General features: G+C 43.8%; 1 protein-coding gene across 1 annotated transcript in view; it reads left to right on the forward strand.

The window, feature by feature from the left end:
- Window positions 1-8807, forward strand: part of LOC310903030 (uncharacterized protein) — a 277218-nt gene extending 268411 nt beyond the window's left edge. Inside the window, exons 14-16 of the mRNA XM_083845549.1 lie at window positions 3720-3771; window positions 4757-4876; window positions 6264-8807. The gene's annotated coding sequence lies outside the window, so the exon portion shown is untranslated. The remainder of the gene's footprint in view (window positions 1-3719; window positions 3772-4756; window positions 4877-6263) is intronic.
- The last annotated feature ends 3667 nt before the right edge of the window (window positions 8808-12474 follow it).

Raw genomic sequence — 12474 nt, forward strand, 5'->3', positions numbered from 1 at the left:
GTACCACTTGTAAATCTATAATTAATTACCATAGGTTAAACAGACTGAGGAAATAACTGGAGTCTTTTTGAGGAAATGTAATCGTCAATATAGCAAGACCCCTGAATTATGGATTCAGCAATGATTGCTATTACAGAGATGGCATTAGACGAGTATCATTTTGTCAATTAACCTTTTACAATTCATAGTTTATTATAGCCTAGAACAATCCATTTTTAAAGACTTTTTTTTTTTTAACAGGACTCTTGCTGCTTTAAACACTTACTACCTGCTCTTTAGCCTTTGAACATAGATGGTTGTACTTGCTTAGCATAATGGTCCCTGGGTCACAAAGCTAAAGCAAACCCTTTTAATTTATTGGGGAAGTCATTTTAGCTGAATATTTTGAAGATGGCAGAATTTCCTAACTTTCTGATGGCACATCAATCCAACCAAGGATACAAACGTATCTGTGTTCCTGGGTTCAGCCACTTTACCCTACTATAATTTAAGCTTTAATTTCATAACCTACAGTGCCCTGGTTACTTAGCAAAAGAAAAAAGCATTCTTAGTCAAGACTATGTAATAGAGACTTCTGCAATAGCAGATAAAATGACAATGACAAAGTAATTATCATAAAAATGATTCTTTTCTAAAAATACTTTAAAAATTCTCTACTGTATGAAAGGGAACAGACTAGTTTTGATGAAAAACACATGGGAAAATGGCGATATAATTTCTTTGCTATACAAAAACAATTATTTTTTCTGCTAGAAATAGCGTTGCTGTAGCTGCTGTGGTAGGAGGGTGGAAGAGAGGCAAGGTTTGAGGGGAGAGGTAATATTTTTATTAGAACAATTGACATAGTTGAAAAAAAAAATGCTTTCAAGGGGCTTGTGTGTCTGAAAGCTTTTTTTTTTTCCCTCCAACTATATCAGCTGGTCTAATAAAAGATATTCCTTCTGCCTGCAATCCTTGCTATTTTTGTACATCACCATCTCTGTACAAATGATTTGTCCACTCACAGGACAAAGAATTCTACAATTCTTAAAACTGGTATAATTTGGTTAAAATTGATTCTGCAATACTAAAAGTTTTAAATGCTTCATTAAAATGCTGAGAACTTGGGTTTGGCTTTGTGTTTTAAAGAGAATAATTGCAACTTATGAAGGAACTACATATATATGAGAAAATGTGGTCAACTCTTCCCTTCAGTAGCTTTGAAGCAGCAGTAATCTAACAAAGCACCTTGCTCTTGCTGTGCTGACAATGAGTCCGGTGTACAAAAAAGAAATTAAACAAAAAAAGACATTTTAATTTCAAGGTTCACTGGAAAAAACACGAAAAAAATCAATGTTTGCCAAAGAGAAAGACAAACTCTGAAGGGAGATGAAAAAAATGTATTTACAGGATTCACAGAGAACTTTATAAATAATGGGGCAATAAAAAAGAAAATAAAATATTTGTCCACCTTAGCTCTAAATATGTGGGTTATATTCCCAATAAATCCATTACAATGAGATAACCTGAAGGCATCATCAAATTACACTGTTAACAGCTCGAGTATTTATTAGCAATAGGAAAACAAAAACAAACAAAAGAAACACCCAACCAACCTAACAAACAGGCAAAGAAAAACCCCCAAACCAGACCAAAACACCCTATTGTGATAGCGTTAACTAATGATTGAGACTGAATCTGGATTTGCCCTTGTCCCTCTCCTTGCTCCCAGCTGCGTTGAGGCTGTGGCCTCTTCTGCCCTGTCCCCTCCGAAGGCTGTGCCACCAGTGTGGTGGCAGAGGGTCAGCTGGAGCGGTTACCTCCACACCGTGCAGCTGCATCGCCCCACAGCGATGGTCTTCTGCAGCCCCGCGCATGCCACCTTCCTACGGGGCAGCATGGCCCTGCACAGGCACAGCGCGGGGCTCCCACCCTGCCCCACACAGCAGTGCTCCTGGGTCGTCTTCTCTTCTGCACAGGCTGCAACCTATAGCCTCGTGTACTGTAATGAAGCTTTAAGTTAATTGTCTTCCCCTCTGTGTTCTCATGCTCTGTCAGATGGAGCATTTTCTTTCAAGTCTGGAATCCAGACTTCACAGCTGAATTTCCTGCTCCGGCTGAGGCTGTGGGAGCCCCAGCTCCTGTCCCTCTCCAGGACAGCCTGGTGGCCGGGTGGCTGTGGGACGGCTGCAGGCACAGCGGTGGCACCCGGGGCCTGGCCAGAACTGCCCCGAGCTCTGGTGGGTGTCTAGCTGATGTGCTGGTGCCGATTAGCCCCGTCAGTGATACCCCATCCTGAGCAGGCACTGCTGCCCGCATCATGGAGCGGCTGCACGCGGTGCCCCCCACCACAGCTCCTGCCCTGCTGGAGCGCTGCACAGGGGGTAAGTCCTCCGTTCCTCCTGACTCCCTGTAACATCCTCACACGTGGACACACAAGGACTTGGCTGTCCCCAGGCCTGCTGGCTGCGCATGGTGGGAGCGGCAGGCTCTGCTCTTCTGGTGCTCCCCACACGAGCGCAGTGGGTGCTCAGCACGGGGCAGCCTCCCGCTGCCGTGAGTGCCTAGGCAGGCAGCAGCCACTGATGCATTTCTTTCTCCTCATTTTTTTCCCTGTTCTCCATTTGATCACTCAGCTGTTTACCACAATGGTAAGATAAAAATGCAGCACTTCATTGTTACACTGAGAATCTCTCTTAACCCAAGGCTTTTTAGTGCATGCTGAGAGCAATGTCGAGGTTTCTTCTGGACAGGTGAAGATCAGGATTCCCGAGAGAAGACTGTCCAGTTACGGTTTGGGACAGGCTTTCTGCTTTTGCCGTGCTGCCTCCAACTGTGCAGCGACTGTGCGTGAAGCCTGTAGAGAGAGCTACAGCTTCAGCTATCCATGTGGCACAGGCGTATGCTCCACTACTGCTTTGCTTTCAGCCAACAACTGGGAGCTTCGAATGGCTTTGATATTTAATGCTTTATCTAAATCAGCCCCCTGCTTCCCGTCAGCATGTTCCTGGAGCCCTGGTGGGGTGGCAGGGCTGCAGCTGTGGGCCCCTGTGTGCGCGGGGCAGGCAGGGCTGCTCCGGCTGCCTCCGTGCCTCCAGCACCCAGCCGTGACTGCGATGGCAGACCAGGCCTGCACGCTGTGCCAGCCTGGCTAATGCACTGCACATGGCTTTTAATTAGATTCCCCAGGCACATGGTCTTCTTCTGCGAACCTGCTCCTGGGTGGGAGATGCAGGGATGAGCATGGTCTGCCCGGGAGTCTTTGCTTCCTGCAGCCACCCTGCCCTGGTGCCTGCACCTCCTGCCTAGGGCTGTTCTCCTCTGGAGTTAAATCGATTTTGCACAAGTGCTAGTGTTTAGGACCAGACCTGTTCTCTCTGCCAGGTTTGTAATGCCTTTCTCCCTATTAGTTTTCCGATACTCAGCTATCATGGCTTTCTGTAAGGATGTTTAGGTTTTATATGTACTTAGTCTGACATATAAAACACTTTATAAATTTTATCCATTTAATTCTCCTACACTGTGCACTGTGCTGTAGGAGCATTATCTTCACTTTACAGATAAGGAGATTTACATTCACACAAAGCCAGATTGGAATTGGGGTAAGGACCAGGCTCAGAGCTCCAGATATGACGATAACCTGCCGCATGCTTAAGGCAGTAGATTGTACAGCTCTTTCCCAGCACAACGTTGCAGGTCAGGCCATGGATTTCCTTCTTACAGGCTCCTTTTTGTTTCAGATCGGGCTAAACCTTGTTGGATGTTTACCGTTCATTTCAGGTAACAGAGCAGGTAAGCTTCTTTATGAAACAAAAGGTGTTCCATGACCACAGCTCTGAGGAGAGTGACAGGGACAGGACTTTTTGGCTAGCTGCTGACATGTGGTAAAGGATGGTAGGAAAGACCTAATCTCTGGTATTTAAGTAGGTAAAAAGGAATGCAACAAAGAACCCAAACATTTCATCTGATCTTCCAAACTAAAACAACTCAACTTTCTTTGTCTTCCTTTTTTTAAATGTTTTTTTTTTTTATTTTTATTTTTTGACTAATTGCATGTGTCAGCAGCCATTACAGTATTTAATTTACAGTCATTAAGTCAGACTGCCTGATCAGCATCAAAAAGCATTTAGAAACCATGGGCTCATCTATGCACATCAACTATGCTGTGCTAGCCTCAACCTTCCCGAGCATGTACTGATGCTCTTGGGTTTGGAAATGAAGTTGGTGCTGCTTGGCTGGTTTGCATCTTACTTGAAGAAGGTTTTAAAGAACCCAGCTCCTGAGATAGACAGAAATTTAATGATTTAAGCGAAGCAATGTCTTGTCAGCTGCAGAGTTGCTTCAGGGTCTATAAATCTGATCAAATGCACTGAATACAGTTAAGGCTGGATTCACAACTCTGGGAGGAGAAATCAGCTCTTACTGGACAAGAGGATTTTATACTCAATAATTAGGCTAAATGAAGCTGTTACACAGAATGGTGGCAAAGAGCCACGTTTCGCTGGCATGCTATAACATCACATAATGCATGAACGTAGTGTATGCAGTAGGCGCTGATTTCTCCTTCCAAAATTTTTATTACAGCCCTAACTGACACTTCATTCTCTGCCAATTCCTCTGCTCCCTTCTCATGCTGGCAAAAATATAGCAGGACACCCAGAACTGTAGGCCTTGGCAGGATCATGTGAATATGCTGAACACATACATGCTGATTAATTCATTGCCTTAGCAACTGAAAAGTCTCACATTATTCTGTCTTGTTTATTGGCCCTTTCAGAGCTAATGTGAGCAGTAAAGATCATCCACAGGCAAAATACAGCATCCATTAACTCCTTGCACCTGCAAGGACCAAAAATCTCCTTCGATCCCACAAGATTACCTGTTCTGCAGAAGTCAGGTAAGTGTTCTTTGGTACACCAGACCAAAAACCCCTCCTGTACATACCGAGTACACAATGTTACCCTGCTAAACTTGCTATTGCGCCTCCAATGGCAATATATAACAGCTTCCCGCTGTGTTGTGGGTGTACAGACGCAAGGTGTAAGGGAGCAGAGAGTCTCGCTTTTGGATAAAAGCGTGCAGTTGGAGCCCTTGAAGGTGTGATGTTGGTTTCCCCTCCGAGAGGCACCCAGTAACGCCTGCCACTGGTGTGTTTCCTCCCTGCAGCTGCAGAGGCAGCAGCAGCTGTCAGCGCTGTGACCGCAGGGAGGAGCCGAGGGTGGTTCTTCATAGAGCTGCGGGAAAGAGATGTCCAGGGTGTCACTGCAAGCACGGCGTCTGGGTGCCTCTGTGTGCGTATTAACCATTAAATGGAGACTCATAAGTCCCTTGCTTTTACATATTTTGCATCCAACGTGCATGCTGAAGAGGAAGCTCCTTGCACACAGCCTGAGGCCATCTACTCCTGGGCTGGGCTCACTCCCACCATGCAAGGAGGCTGCCAGTGCTTCCCGATGTCCCCGGCCTCCCGGGGCCACATCCGAGCAGCACGTGGCTGGCCCCACGCTCCTACATCCATCTAACCATCTTTTATTTGCCTGGTGTAGTTCAGTAAGGCAGAGCCATGCGTGGCGCCAGCCAAGGAGCGGTGTCCCCCCAGCCTGGCCGGAGCTGTGCCCCTGCCCAGTAGCACTGCACTCCTCGGGGATGGCTGATGACAGCAGTGCAGATAAGCTGGCGGGGTAGTGGGCAAACAGAGCGAGAGGGCTGGCCCATTAGATGGGAACATCTCAGTTCAAGAGCAAGCATTATGTTCATCTTTCATTTTTTGATTTAGCTCTCATACTGCTTAGTTAAAAAACAAACCAAAAAACAGTTTGCTGAATCATTGCTACCAGGTGAGTGTGCTGTTTGATTCAGTTCTGCAGGTATGAACCATAGCTGCTATATTTTTTCCAGTTGTTTTAGAAATATTTTCATATTCTTTTTGAACTTGTGCCTGGTTTTCAAGCTAAAGTGACCCAGTGTCCCTCATTCAGTTGGTTTTGTTGCTGAATCCGAAGGTATTTTTTGTTGCTGAATCCAAAAGTATTAGCTGGACTGCCTGCTCCTCCTGGTTGTCCTCCCTGAAGGTCCAAAGAAGGTTTTCACATGTACTCCTCCTGTGAGAGTCCTAACAGAAGTCCTGACAATTTTTTTCTGGAAGACTTTGCAGAAAGTCTCCTTTTCTCTGCAGAAAGTCTCCTTTTCTCTGCAGAAAGTCTCCTTTTCTCTGCAGAAAGTCTCCTTTTCTCTGTCAATCTGTGGTCGCTGTCTCTCAGTGCTGCTGTCCTCTCTCCCCACAGACATTTCATGGAGTCTTAAGAGCTTGAAAATGTGCATGAGAAAAGCACTCCCTGCATTTTGCCCTGCTGTGTTTTGAAGCCCTGTGACAGGTCCTGCAGCCTTGTTTGGGTGAGCACACACCAGCAAAGGGTCCCATCTCTGCCAGAAAGCACAGGAAGGTCCTGGTGCTTATGCCACCTTCTGTACAGGACCTACAACAACTTCACTGCTTTTAAAGCAGGTGCTTCTCTTCTTTCTTTCTTTTTCTATTTCTGTGCAAATACAAGCTGCCCCTTGGTAAACTCTGAGCTGAGAAACATCTAGCAGTGCTGTCAAGAGGAATCTACATTTGCTTCAAGGAAAATACGTGACTCATCCCTGTGTCCCTGCTACAGCTGTGTGGAGTGAAGTCACAACCCCCATGGCTGGGATGAAGCCAACTTCCAGCAATACTTCTACATATATTATAAGTCCAATACGAATGCCTACAGACATTTCACAGACTGAACTCAGAAACGTACTCCTTGACACCGAGCCACCATATTAAAGGTGTTGAAGTACACGTTGTGTAAGCCTGAGGCAATATACAGAATTAATGAAAGAAACGCTGCATACTCTGAGCTTTGTAGACCACAACATGAAATAATATCTGGATTTTTTCACACACAATTTTTCACAACTATGAAAATGCTGATTCCAAGTATCCTAGTAAATAACTAAATAACAGTCCTCTGACCCCGGTGAGACAATTCCATACTAAGAGATTTTCTTGAAATTTGCAGCTGTTGGCTATTAGAAATGGTTTGGGGGTATTGGCTTTGAAACAGAAATTTTTTTCCCCGCTACATACTGCTGGTACTGCCCTTGAAAGATGCACTGTTTGATGTGAGTTTTTGCACAAAATGAATATTTGAGTTTTGAGCTATGAAAAATGGCTTCTTTTTCTGAAGAGTGTGATACATACTGAAGCTCCGAGCTCACTGGGTTCTACTGATTGATATCCACAGACGAGCTAGTCTTCTACCTTAAACCACTCTTCTTCCTGCAAGTACAAAATAACAACACGGGCTGTCGGCAGAGTAGCAGGTAAATGTTGCCATGGGCCCAAGGGCTTTCCCTGTCCCAAGAGCTCTTTTTGGAAGCCAGCAAATGACTATCAAATGAAAACATATTTACTTGATGTAAACAGCAGTGAGATGATGTTTGCAAATGCTTCCTTCTGTTTCCGAACAGTACAAACAACAAATTACTGCCTCAGACTGATTTCCACCAAATATATTTTCACACTTTTCCATTGTTAGTTGGTTGGCTTTTTTTTTAATTAATTTTTTATTTTTTTGGAGGGGGGGAGGCTGAGGGCAGGAAGTCAATGCTTTGTAAGCTATCCTCAGCTAGAAAAAGGTGAAGAACCAGCACTATTTCAAGTCAATGCATTTTAAACAGAACTCTGATATTACTAGTTGGCCCATCTTTTTGACTTCAACTGTTGGTAGGAGATTTTTTTTTTTTTTTCCTTTGGTCTGGTCCATTTGGATAGCACAGAACTTCAGGAAATTAGTGATGCTGCCTTTGAAAACCCTGCCTATTTTACAGAGAGGAAATACTTAAAACTCAATGATATGAAACTAACTAGATATGTTTGAAATATTGATTACATATATCTTCTGGAATAGGATAATGGGATATTCCTGGTTGCTATATGCATGTTTATACGTCCCTGAAATGTTTGATTAATGTGCACCTAATCTTTCTTTCCGCTAATAGACCATCATATTTCTTACTAAGAAATGAATTATTCGACTACTGGTACAAGTGGCTGAGAGAAAGCCATTTATAATGCTGCATCTTCAGCTAATGTTTCTTCTGCAACTAAACCTTGACCTGGAAAGCTCTTTCACTGAAAATGACTAATATTGTCAATTGTAATTTTAGCTTTGAATATGTTTTTCTGATGGCAGTCTAATCTATCCTAAAATACTTCATACTTTACCATATTAATAAAACATACATAGAAAATAAACAAAGGAAAACCCTCATGAAGAAAATTTGAATCCTGTTTCTGGAGATGTTATCCCAGAACTTTGAATTTATGCAAAAGCAGTATATTGGCAAAAAGAAAGAAAACATTTTAAAAAGCAAAACAGAATTGACTTAACCTATCCTTTTCTTTGTTCACAAAATATATTGTCATTTTAGGCTGGTATTGATTTTGCTTTCCATTTTTCTTTTAAGATTAACTCACATTTGAATGTTTTTATCATTTTCTGTATCGTTTTTTTGAGCAATGTTATTTTTCATATTTCTGAAAATTGCTTAGTTAAGAGATTCAACAAATAGCAGGTTGTAATAACAACAGTTGCTCTCTGCTGACCTTGCGTGTATCAGCCCTAGTCTTATCATTTGTACACTATAAGCAGCCCTTCTTCATACAATCATTTTCAAAATTGCTGTGCTAAACTTTAGGGAATAGGGATGTTCACCACATTTGTACACTCAGTCATGAGCTCAGACAAGAACGCTGAGCATTAGGCACGGCAAACAAACCATGAAAACTTACAGTTGTCAGACTGGATGACTTTTGCAGAAAAGCTGCAGAGGGTTAGTTTGTTCCTTGGCACCTTTTGTAAGAAAAAATAAGCATTTGCATACACATTTTCAAAAGCTTAAAAAAGATCAATTGAAAATATAACCCAGCGTCACTGATGCCCAAGCACTATGAGCTAGGGTCACAGCCCTGAACAGAAGTCTTAGTATCCAAATTCTCTTAGTATCCAAATTCTAAATTCTCCTTCCAATTAGCAACTAAAAAGTGGTAACTTGTAATTTCTGTTGACTTTAATAAACTGTACAGATTTCAGCCTGCCCTGCATCTGACATCCAGAGTCTTTTAGAGACTATCCAGTCGCCACTCAAAAGCAGGAGCATTTTAAAATGGGGGCCTTCTTTAAAAAACAGAGAACACCCACTGCATCTGCCGATTGGTAAAATCCAGCCTGGCATTTTAGCATGACTTTAACTTCAGTCTGAGGAAGCCTGAGCCTTTTCTGTTGTAGAATTTTCTGGAAACGGCATTCACAAGAAGCAGTAATGAGCTATATGGCATCTGCTGACTTTGACATGGAGCTTTTTTGATCCATCTTATGGATTTAAGTTCTCCCTATCGTGTTAACACTGTGACTTTTTGTAAACCAGAGGAATGGAATTTCAACTGGGACTCTACTCCTACCCTTGGCTCCGTAGACCTTCCAAGAGCTATTGGGAGGTTGAATGGAAATAAAGATTACTACAACTAGAGGAAGCAATGGATGTGATCAGTCCCTCAGTAAGATATGTACTGGGAGCCCTGTTAAAATGAAAATGGAGAGAAAGAAGAGTTTTCACAAACTGGCTGTGTAGAAAGAGCAACTACACAAATTATGCTCACCTGGAATAGATGAGCTAACAACCTCCTGCCCCTCCCTTCCCCTTCTTCCCCCACTGTTACTTGGAGAGGTGAGTAGGAATCTCTGGTGGTGAAGAAAGGGGTTTGATTTACTTTTTGAACACGTGGGTTTGTAATTCAACAACCTGTTCCTGAGTTGAGGGAAAAACATCTGTGCATGCCGCTGGAGTAAGTACATGTATTATGGACTAATATTGTCACTTTTCAAGAGTGCAAGTACTGTAATTTGCTGTGCGTGTGCTTATCAAAGCAAAGTTTAAGAAGTCTTCTAATAAATGAAAAGTTTTATGGATATTTATTTATTTATTATTTTCAAAAGCTTTTGTTGAAACAGAAAAGTATCTTTTTGATGAGAAACATCCACCTTCTTTCCCCTTAACAAACATTGCCATCTAAGCCTGTCTGGGAGCCTGGGGTGCATCTATGCTCTGTATATTGAGGTATCTTGTTCAATCTTGGGTAGAATTTATAAGACCCGCAGGTCTGAGTAACTTCAGTGGAGCTGGTTGGTAAGCTAATGTCCTGCTGTTGTTTGCAAAGGAAGGAGATGTGAGCTTTGTTTACAGGGTATGATCTAAGAGCTGGTTTCTAGAGACTTCTTGACTTTTTCTATCTTGATAGAAGACTACATCTTTTTACAATATCAGGAAAAAAAAAGGTGGTTTTTTTTTTTATAAGATAAGACTTAAACCTAATAGTGAATTTCTCAGTATTTGTATCAAGCTCACTACTAATAGAAAGGAGCAAACAAACAACAACAACAACAAAAAACACCTAACCCAAGCATTACAGACAAAGGGCACAGGAAGCTTTGGAAAAAAAAAAAAAAAAGAATATTACAGGAAATGCTATCATAAAGTATGCTTCCTGGGCGGGGGGTCAATTTTACAGTTTTCCAATGAAATTCTGATCCTATTTTGCTACGTTAGTCAATCAGTCTGATTTGTCTGAGAAGAGAACTTCCCATGTGCAACTCTGGTGAGGTCCTTAGATGATGCTGAGGCCTGCTGGCAGTAGGATTGTGTGGTGATGTGTGGGGTATCAGGCAGGTTCCTGTTAACCAGATCCTCCGCAGCTTCACACATGCTGAGAGCTTCTTGGCCTCAGCTTCGTATTTAGGTCGTATTAAAGAAAACAAATGCCAACACATAGGAAGCTTCTTCCTGAAACCCTTAGCTCCTGTAGGGCTGTCAGGCATACTCCTCTCCCCTCTTGGGCTCGCGTCTAGCCTTAAGCAAGACCCTCCTGCTGCCGCAGCAACTGACCATACGATGAGCTGCTAATTAACGAGAGTAGAAGGCACTTAGAATCATAGAATCATAGAATATCCTGAGTTGGAAGGGACCCTTAAGGATCATCAAGTCCAACTCTTGATACCGCACAGGTCTACCCAAAAGTTCAGACCATGTGACTAAGTGCACAGTCCAATCTCTTCTTAAATTCAGACAGGCTCGGTGCAGTGACCACTTCCCTGGGGAGCCTGTTCCAGTGTGCGACCACCCTCTCTGTGAAGAACCCCCTCCTGATGTCGAGCCTAAATTTCCCCTGCCTCAGCTTAACCCCGTTCCCGCGGGTCCTGTCACTGGTGTTAATGGAGAAAAGGTCTCCTGCCTCTCGACACCCCCTTACGAGGAAGTTGTAGACTGTGATGAGGTCTCCCCTCAGCCTCCTCTTCTCCAGGCTGAACAGGCCCAGTGACCTCAGCCGTTCCTCGTACGTCTTCCCCTCCAGGCCTTTCACCATCTTCGTAGCCCTCCTCTGTACACTCTCCAACAGTTTCATGTCCTTTTTATACTGTGGTGCCCAGAACTGCACACAGTACTCGAGGTGAGGCCGCACCAGCGCAGAGTAGAGCGGGAAATCATTCTTGCTGATGAAGTGACTGATGAAGTGACTGATTAATCCCTAAAAGAGCAAAAGAGAAAGTATGAAGCGTCTGCAATTTGAGTACAACTTTTGGTAATTACATTTGTCTTACAAGCAAACCTTGAGATCACAGCAAAATTGAAGGAAAACTTTGAAAAACAATGCTAAGATTTTGAGTTAAATGTTCAGGTGCAAGAGGCAGGGAAGCGTAAATGCCTTCAGTTTTCTGCCTTGTTTAACTCTCTGCAATTTCATTTTCCAAGCTGTGATTCATACGTTCTTATGCTCCTCTTGAGACACTTACGTCCTCCTCGTGTGAGGGAGGTGGCGAGTTCAGGTACGTGGCTGGGCCTGGGCCTAGGCCGCAGCAGGAGCAGGTGCTGTTACGGCGGTGCTGTGCCTTCATACCTGGGGACTGGGGCGTAACAGGTAGTCCTAGCTGCTGCCCCTGGCCTGTGGGCACCTGGCAGCAGCAGGCAGATCTGCAGGGCAGAGCGCAGCACCAGCCTCCTGTGCAGGGTAACAGGCACCCTCCCCACAGAGGGAAGTCTCCCTGGGTCCCTGTTTGTCACCGCCCAGCAGGCTGGGCTGGGGCGGCCTTTTGGTGGCACATGGGCACCCGGAGGTGGCATAGGCCCATCTCCATCTGGTGCGGTTGGAAACACTTCCCAGAGAATGAACAAACAAAGCGTCTGAGAGGATAGTTATGCTAAGAATAATGAATAGCAGCTATTCTATAGGGACTAACTTAACTGGGTACTTAGGTGCCGGATAATTAAGGAAAATGAAGATCGTTAAGTAACTGCTGACGCCTCCCCTTCTCTCTCCAGTGTGGCTTCTAGCAGGAAGGAGGCAGGGGACTCTGCAAGGTACCTTGCAGAAAGCCACCTGCGAGGCCTTCACGTGTCACAAATCAAGTTTTT

Source organism: Anser anser, assembly GCF_964211835.1.
Source record: "Anser anser genome assembly, chromosome: 8".
In the NCBI taxonomy this organism is placed as follows: Eukaryota; Metazoa; Chordata; class Aves; order Anseriformes; family Anatidae; genus Anser; species Anser anser.